The following is a 6,914-nucleotide window of genomic DNA, read 5'->3' as shown; positions in this document are numbered from 1 at the left end:
CCAAGGCAGGACTGGTAATTTGGTGTCCCCCATCTCACTAGCATAATAAAGCTGTATGTCTTCCAAAGTTCTTCAATGCCATGTTATCCCTCTGGTCATCCCAAATCCACAAGAACATATCAGAAATTTTATATAACATTCCTTAAAACTCTCAACAACACTTTTTTGAGTGTTTGTGCCTTCTGATGAAGCTCTGGACATTCATCCTCTAAATATGTTTAAATTCCCTTTGGCTTGCACGAAGATCAAATAACAAGGACTGAATTTAGCATTCTTTTGGAAATAATCAAAACACAAACCAAATATATGAAAAATGAATATCCAGTAATGATAAATAATAGTCAGTGAGTGATAGAAAACAAGGTGATCCCTCCAAATTTCCAACTCTGTTGCACTAGTGCGATTTTATATGATGATGCAGGAAGTAAAATCTATGTGAAGCCTCTGGGATTTTCTTAATTGAATGTACAAAATATAGAGCCCAGGGAGTGACCAAAGTGGAGATAATTTCTAAGAAAAACATATAAATTTAATAAAATAAAAGTTTGGAAAGGTAAGATTTATATACACACAGTATTCCAGTAGTTTTAGAGGGCCTCCCTTATTATGCAAAAGTTTACAAATATATATAGATAGATAGATAGATAGATAGATAGATAGATAGATAGATAGATAGATTCAGCTAAGTGTAGAAAATCAATCATATGATTCAAAGTATTACTACACACAGTTCCTTTCCCACTGGCTAGATTACACAGCTAAAATTTTGTGGTTATTAGGAATCAGAAATGTTTTGCTAGTGTAGTAGAATATAGATTACATTGGGTAACATTGTAATCCCAATGTTGTAAAAATAAATAAAGAACATCAAGATATAGACAGATTAATCCATTTCCAGGTAAATAAACTGTGTTTTTTATATCACATATACACTTCACTGAAGTACAATTTTTATAACTTATGTTTTATTTAAATATAATTCATATACCATAAAATTTATCCATTTCAAGTGTGTTATTCTGTGAATTTTAGAAATGTTTCTTCATTTCTTTATTTACATTTCTTTTTTATTATTTTTGCCATAATTTTATTGAGAGACAAATAGCAATGAGACAGTTTCAAATCAAATTGGTAGTACAGTGTTTATAATTAACACATTGCATACTCTCTTCCTAGTGATTATTTTCTGTACAAGATGCAGACATAATATCCTCTTTACAAACACTATTAGAACAAATCCCTCTATTCATTAAGAGAATGTAACTATATATCTAGCCTAACCATTTTGAGTACACAGATACAAAATGGACATTCATTTATATATCCCCTTTTTTGTTTAGTTCCCTTATTTGAATATTATAGGTGTGTGAACTCAGCAAAATATTCTAAAAGTGTCCAGTAGTCCATAATAGTATTGGGTCTTCCGCTTGACTGGCAGTGTCAGAAATTGTTGACCTGAGTCCTTTACAACTCAGCATAACACCATAGCTTTACTTCTCATACTTTGGTTTTATACTTTTCTGCTGGATGGTTAAGAAGAAGTTAAAGCAAGACCTATACAACAAGAGTTGCAGCTTTTGGATCTGATAAGGCAGTCAAATCCCCTCAGGATTTTTCCTGAGATCCTGTACCTCAGCTTGTAGATCCTTTGTCAGTGTCAGCCATGTGGATGAGTCATGGCCATTGCTTGGGCCTGAGATTCATAACAGTGTGGAGCAAGGGACACAGAGAAGAGTTAAGTGGAACCCAGGAGAGATGTGTACCAGTAGAAGCTGGGGTGTTTGATTGCAGCCACCACAGTATCCAGAGATCACTTGATCCTACTCTGTGGTCTTCTGCCCTCTGCTTTCCCACTCATTATTCCACCCTGGAAATCAAGGCTCTTGAAGACTTCTGGGGCCAGTCACCTGGGCACATGCAGGGCAGAGCAGGGCAAGGTAGGACAAGCGAAGGCAGAGTGTTTTTGTCTGGAGTGATAGATTCTCCATCAAGCTATTAAAGCTGCTGTCAGCAATTTGGGTTTCATCTGAGACCTAAGTATATACTATTTCATAGTTTGGTGCTGTAAGCATTGGCGTCTTAGTGGAAGCAACATGCTAGGACCTGTTTTTCTACTTTATTGGTAGAAAGACAGGCTTTAATAAACTTGGTATAAACATACTACAAACTCTGACTCTGTGGTTACAAAAAGCCAATGGAATTTCTCTCATTCTGAGATCTTGAACTTGTCGTTCAAATCACTGTAACAGAACAAGAGCTGCTGTCCTTAACATTCTGGAAGTTGTCTCAATGAAGGTATGTTAAAGACTTATTAAAATATGCCAACATAATACTCATTATGTGTTCATCATGACATCATAATGAAGCTGTCTGGAAGCTGTCACAGCTAAGGTATTTTAGATACTGTTGCAAGGGCCAGCCAGATGACTCAGTAGATTAAAGCACTTGGTTAGGCAGACTCAGGGACTGGGTTTAAATCCCTGGCTTGCCATATTGGCCCTTTTCCTGAGGTGCACTGATTCTGCGAATGAGAATGGACATGTTGGCACATGCCTGTAATCCCAGCTCTTGGAAGGCTGAAAACAGGAGAATCACTATGAGTCCAATCTGCGTAGTGAAACTCTGTGGACCTTGTACTAAATATGAAGAAAAAGACTCTGTAAAGCTTCTAGCATTTAAAAAAATCCATCTTTCACAGGAAGGCCTTGCTTTGGATTAAGTTCTGAGTCATAGATGGGCTTGCTTGTGTGGCCAATGTACCTACCATCCTCTCTCCTGGACGGCAACTCCCTACACCAGCACTAAGTCTGATGTTCCTATTCAAATCCACCTTGAAATAGATTTGGGCTTTCCAGAAGCTTGCCCCAGTCACTTCAGTTGAGAATTGTAAGTTAAGAAGAGACTAAAAGGGAAGATGGGACTGAAGGAGAAAGAATATAAGGAGCAGCAAAACGGAGAAGGGAGGCTGGGGAGATAGCTCAGTGGTTTAATTACCTGCCTGTAATGGATCTGGGTTCAATCCCTAGCACTGCATTCTGGGCATGGTGGTGCCTGCGTGCAGTCTCAGCACTGGGGAGGCTGAAGCAGGAGGATCACTATGAGTCTGAGCTGCATGGCAAGACCCTGAAAAGAGGGAGAAGAGAAGTAAGTGTTAGTGATGGAGAGAAGGAAATTACTGTGCTCAGCACCCAGCACCAGAGCCACCTTTGCTGTAATAAGACACTCTGACCACAGGCACCTCCTAAGTAAGACTCATGGAGGAACACACAGTCCAGGTGGAAACCACTAACTCACCCCTTGGCTACAGAGACAGCAGAAGGGCAGAGTGGGTACAATCCATGGTCACAGCTGAATTGTGCAATCAGCTGACACAACAAGCTCTGTCTACCAGGACAAAGACCTTTGGCTGCTGGGCCTGAGGGCTGAGCCAATCCACAGGGAATGGGGCAAAAAGAGAGCTCAGAGCCTGCAGGCACCAGCAGAGCCTCTGGCAAAGCTGACTGGAAGACTGTGGGCCTGGGCTTCCCTGATGTGTGGCTGCTGAATCTCCTTTGACTTAGACCAATTCAAATTGGAAAAGAGTCCTAATGGAAACAAAGAGAAAATGAATTTTAAAATGAAGTGAAAAGGACAAAAATATTCTATTGTTTCCTGCTTCTTTACAAAGATTTGTATTGTAAACGTGGCAAACATTTAATTATAAGCTATAAAATACTTTGTATGGCATGAAGAATATTTGGTTTATATTTTTTAAAATGGTCATCCTAGGGGCCTGGGAGATGGGTCAGTAGAATAAGCACTTGCCTGCAAGCATAAGGGCCTGAGTTCCATACCCAGTTCTGAGAAAAAAAAAGTCATCCAAAATATAAAAATAAAAATAAAATGGTCAAAATTTCCTTCTTTTTACCTTCAGTGTTCATGAACAGTAACAAAAGGAAAATGTTTCTTGTGTGAGAAACTGATAAGCAGTTTGGGACAGCCACGTTAATGAATACAAACTCCAGCCTTCACTACTCACAGACTGATAATCATGCTGCCCTGTGCCCAGTTGGCTTTGTAAAGGAAGATGGAACTCTTCCTGGAATCCAGACACTGGCCTCACAGGCTCATCCACAAGGCTTCTGCAAGCAGCAGCTTTTAGTTTTTGCCTTTTATTTTTTTATTTTTATTTTTTTAGGCCTGAATATGCCTTTAGGACATTTCTGGTTGCCCTGACTATCTGGTTCAAACCACAGAAGCTTGTGCTTGAGGGTTTTGTTTAAGCAATCACTTAAATAACTGAGCTATTTGCAGGCCCCCAAATAGCACTCCATCCCAGCCTTCTTTTTTTCTTTTCTTTTTCTTTTTTTCTTTTTTTTTTTTTTTTTTTTTTTTGGCTGAACTGGAGATTGAACTCAGGCCCTTGCACTTGCCAGGGAAGGGTTTATTCCACTGAGCCATCTCCCCGGCCCATTGTCAATATTTAGTCCACACAAAAGAGTCTTTTTTTTTAAGGGGAGGGTTTAGGGAACTGTTCCTGAGAATTTAAACAAGAGAAAGAATTAAGCACCATTTATGAAAATGACATTGATGCTCTCTGAGCTCCAACTTTAACTGTAACAACTTTACTAGTTTCTCCATGTGAAATCCTTACCACCTTGATCTTAGCACCCAGGGAAAGGAGAGCTGCATGCACAGGGTATCACATAAAATCGCTTCATTACAAATGGAAATGAGCTCTTTTTTGTCTCAGGCAGATCCATACTCCTCCGGGGTGCCCCTGCACAATCAGATATATGAGAAGCAGTACAGGTCCTGCCTCACAGCCAGGAGCAGCCCCAGATCACCTGCTCTCTTCCACCTGGGAAGAAAAAGCCACACTGGGAATGTCAGAGTGGGGAGGCGAGGATGTGTTCTGAGCTGGTGGGCATCCTGAAAGCTCCAGATTCTCATATAGTAGTCCTGGCCCACTACCACCAGAAGCCCTCCCCCCTCATGCATGCACAAGGGCAGGAAGGCTGCTCATTCATGTGGCCTTTGTACTCCCGTATGCATTTCACAGTCCGCAGTTCCCACAGCAAATCTTTCTGATGCCAACACAGATTGCTTTTCCTGGAAGGATCCTCAAAGACCTCACTGCTGAGTTATGCAACAGGCAGGTGGACTTTCAATCCTTGTGCTGGCTTTGAAAATACAGGTCAATGGCACAGATCTCCCCAGAGCAGCAGCCATGGAATAGCAAAGGAGTCATGTTACCAAACTGCTGGGCCAGGACATGGCTGTTTGTCCTATACCACTTCTGTTGATCTGCCAGGATGTTGGTCAACAGGACCCGGGGAGACAAGCTGGTAATGAAGCAGGTGTTGTCCTGGATGTTCAGACACCATGCACAGAACGAAGCACCAGGGAGCCAAAAACTGCAAATCATGCTGTGGTGGTCCACACCTGGTTGACTACTGGTGAAGAGTGATGCTGGGATCAGAATGGCACATACTAGAGTGTCTGCACATCCCAAGATGCACAGCTGAATATGGAAATCCAATTGGTCCCATGAGGCCCAGAACACAGAATTCACCTTGCAGTTGGTGAAGTTGATATTCTTATGCATGCACATCTGGAGTGCAAGTGTCTACAGGCTCCTCAGGCTGATGATTCTGAACTTTGAGCCTGTCCATGCCATCCACTGTTAAGAGCCAGTCACTGTTGGTGTCCACACGCATGAGGCTGAACATGCTGCTCATTGGAGTGGAGGCACTGGAGCTCTGAAACTCAACCTTCCTCCTCTTGATGCAGCTAGCCTGCAGTTCTTTAGCTAAGCAGCATTAACTGGAGACACTGAGCAAACCTAGCTGGCTTTTTCATAGAAAGGAAGATATAGTAAATCCCATTCTGTTTTCTCTTTTTCTTCTTTTCCTCTTCCTCGAGCACCTGTAGTTGTATGATCTCATTTCCCTTTTGCCAGATCCTCTTTCATGAGGGAGTTATAATTGTTATGACCAGGTAGGAAGCAGAAGTCACAGTTCTTTTCAGGATTAAAGGAATACCCTGGTAGATCTGGTGTACAACTCTCCCCAGCCCTACTGGATGAGGTTGGTGGGTACTCCTCATCACAGTTCTGAATCCTGTGCCATGCCCTGCATACACCTCCCACTGGAACTGCTCTGTCCAAACTGAGTGCTCCGTGGGTGGCTTCTTCTGTATGTTTCCTTCTCTGCCTGCTTCTTTTCTTGATTTCTGTTCTCAGACAGTGTCATTTTGGATGCCTTCTGGGGCCCAACTCTGCTGCTTTTTGTTTTTTAATTTGACATAATCCCATTTATAACTTCCTGCTTTTATTTCCTGAAAAAGTGCTCAATGTTTTCAATGATCAAAGAAGTGAAAATCAATACTTCATTAACATTCTCTCATCGTAGCTCAAATAACTATATAAAATAGTAATAATTACAAAAATTGTGTGGGAATGAAAGAACCCTCATAAAATGTAGGTTGGGCTGTAAGTTGGTAAAACCAATATGGAAGTCAGTATTGAAGCATAATAAAAATCTAACAATATGATCCCGTGATTCAACTATAACACTCCCTAGTATATATCCAAAGGATATAAAGTGAGAATTGAAAAGAAATACCAGTACAATTACATTTCTTCCAACACATTTCTTCATAATTACCAAATAATAAAATTAGCTTAGGTGCTCACCAATGGATGAATTTTTGAAAATACATGATAAATAAGTAGTGGAGTATTATTCAGCCAGAATTAGAACAAAATCATGCCATATACAGGAAAATGAGTGCAGCTGAATGGCATCATGTTAAGGAAACTATGCTAGACACAGAAAACTAAATGTGAAATGCCCCTTTTGTCGAAAGAAACAAAAATTTGACCAAGAAGTAGAAGAAGCATTATTATGCGAGGGGAAGTGTATCAAGGAAGG

General features: G+C 40.7%; 1 pseudogene; it reads right to left on the bottom strand.

Annotated features, from left to right (window-relative positions):
* Positions 1–4,767: 4,767 nt before the first annotated feature.
* On the bottom strand, positions 4,768–5,587 carry LOC101573607 (annotated as a pseudogene).
* Positions 5,588–6,914: the final 1,327 nt, after the last annotated feature.

Source organism: Octodon degus, unplaced genomic scaffold, assembly GCF_000260255.1.
Source record: "Octodon degus isolate 3935 unplaced genomic scaffold, OctDeg1.0 scaffold00371, whole genome shotgun sequence".
In the NCBI taxonomy this organism is placed as follows: Eukaryota; Metazoa; Chordata; class Mammalia; order Rodentia; family Octodontidae; genus Octodon; species Octodon degus.
The sequence above is the reverse complement of the archived record's forward strand: the minus strand, read 5'-3'. Positions and strand labels throughout refer to the sequence as shown.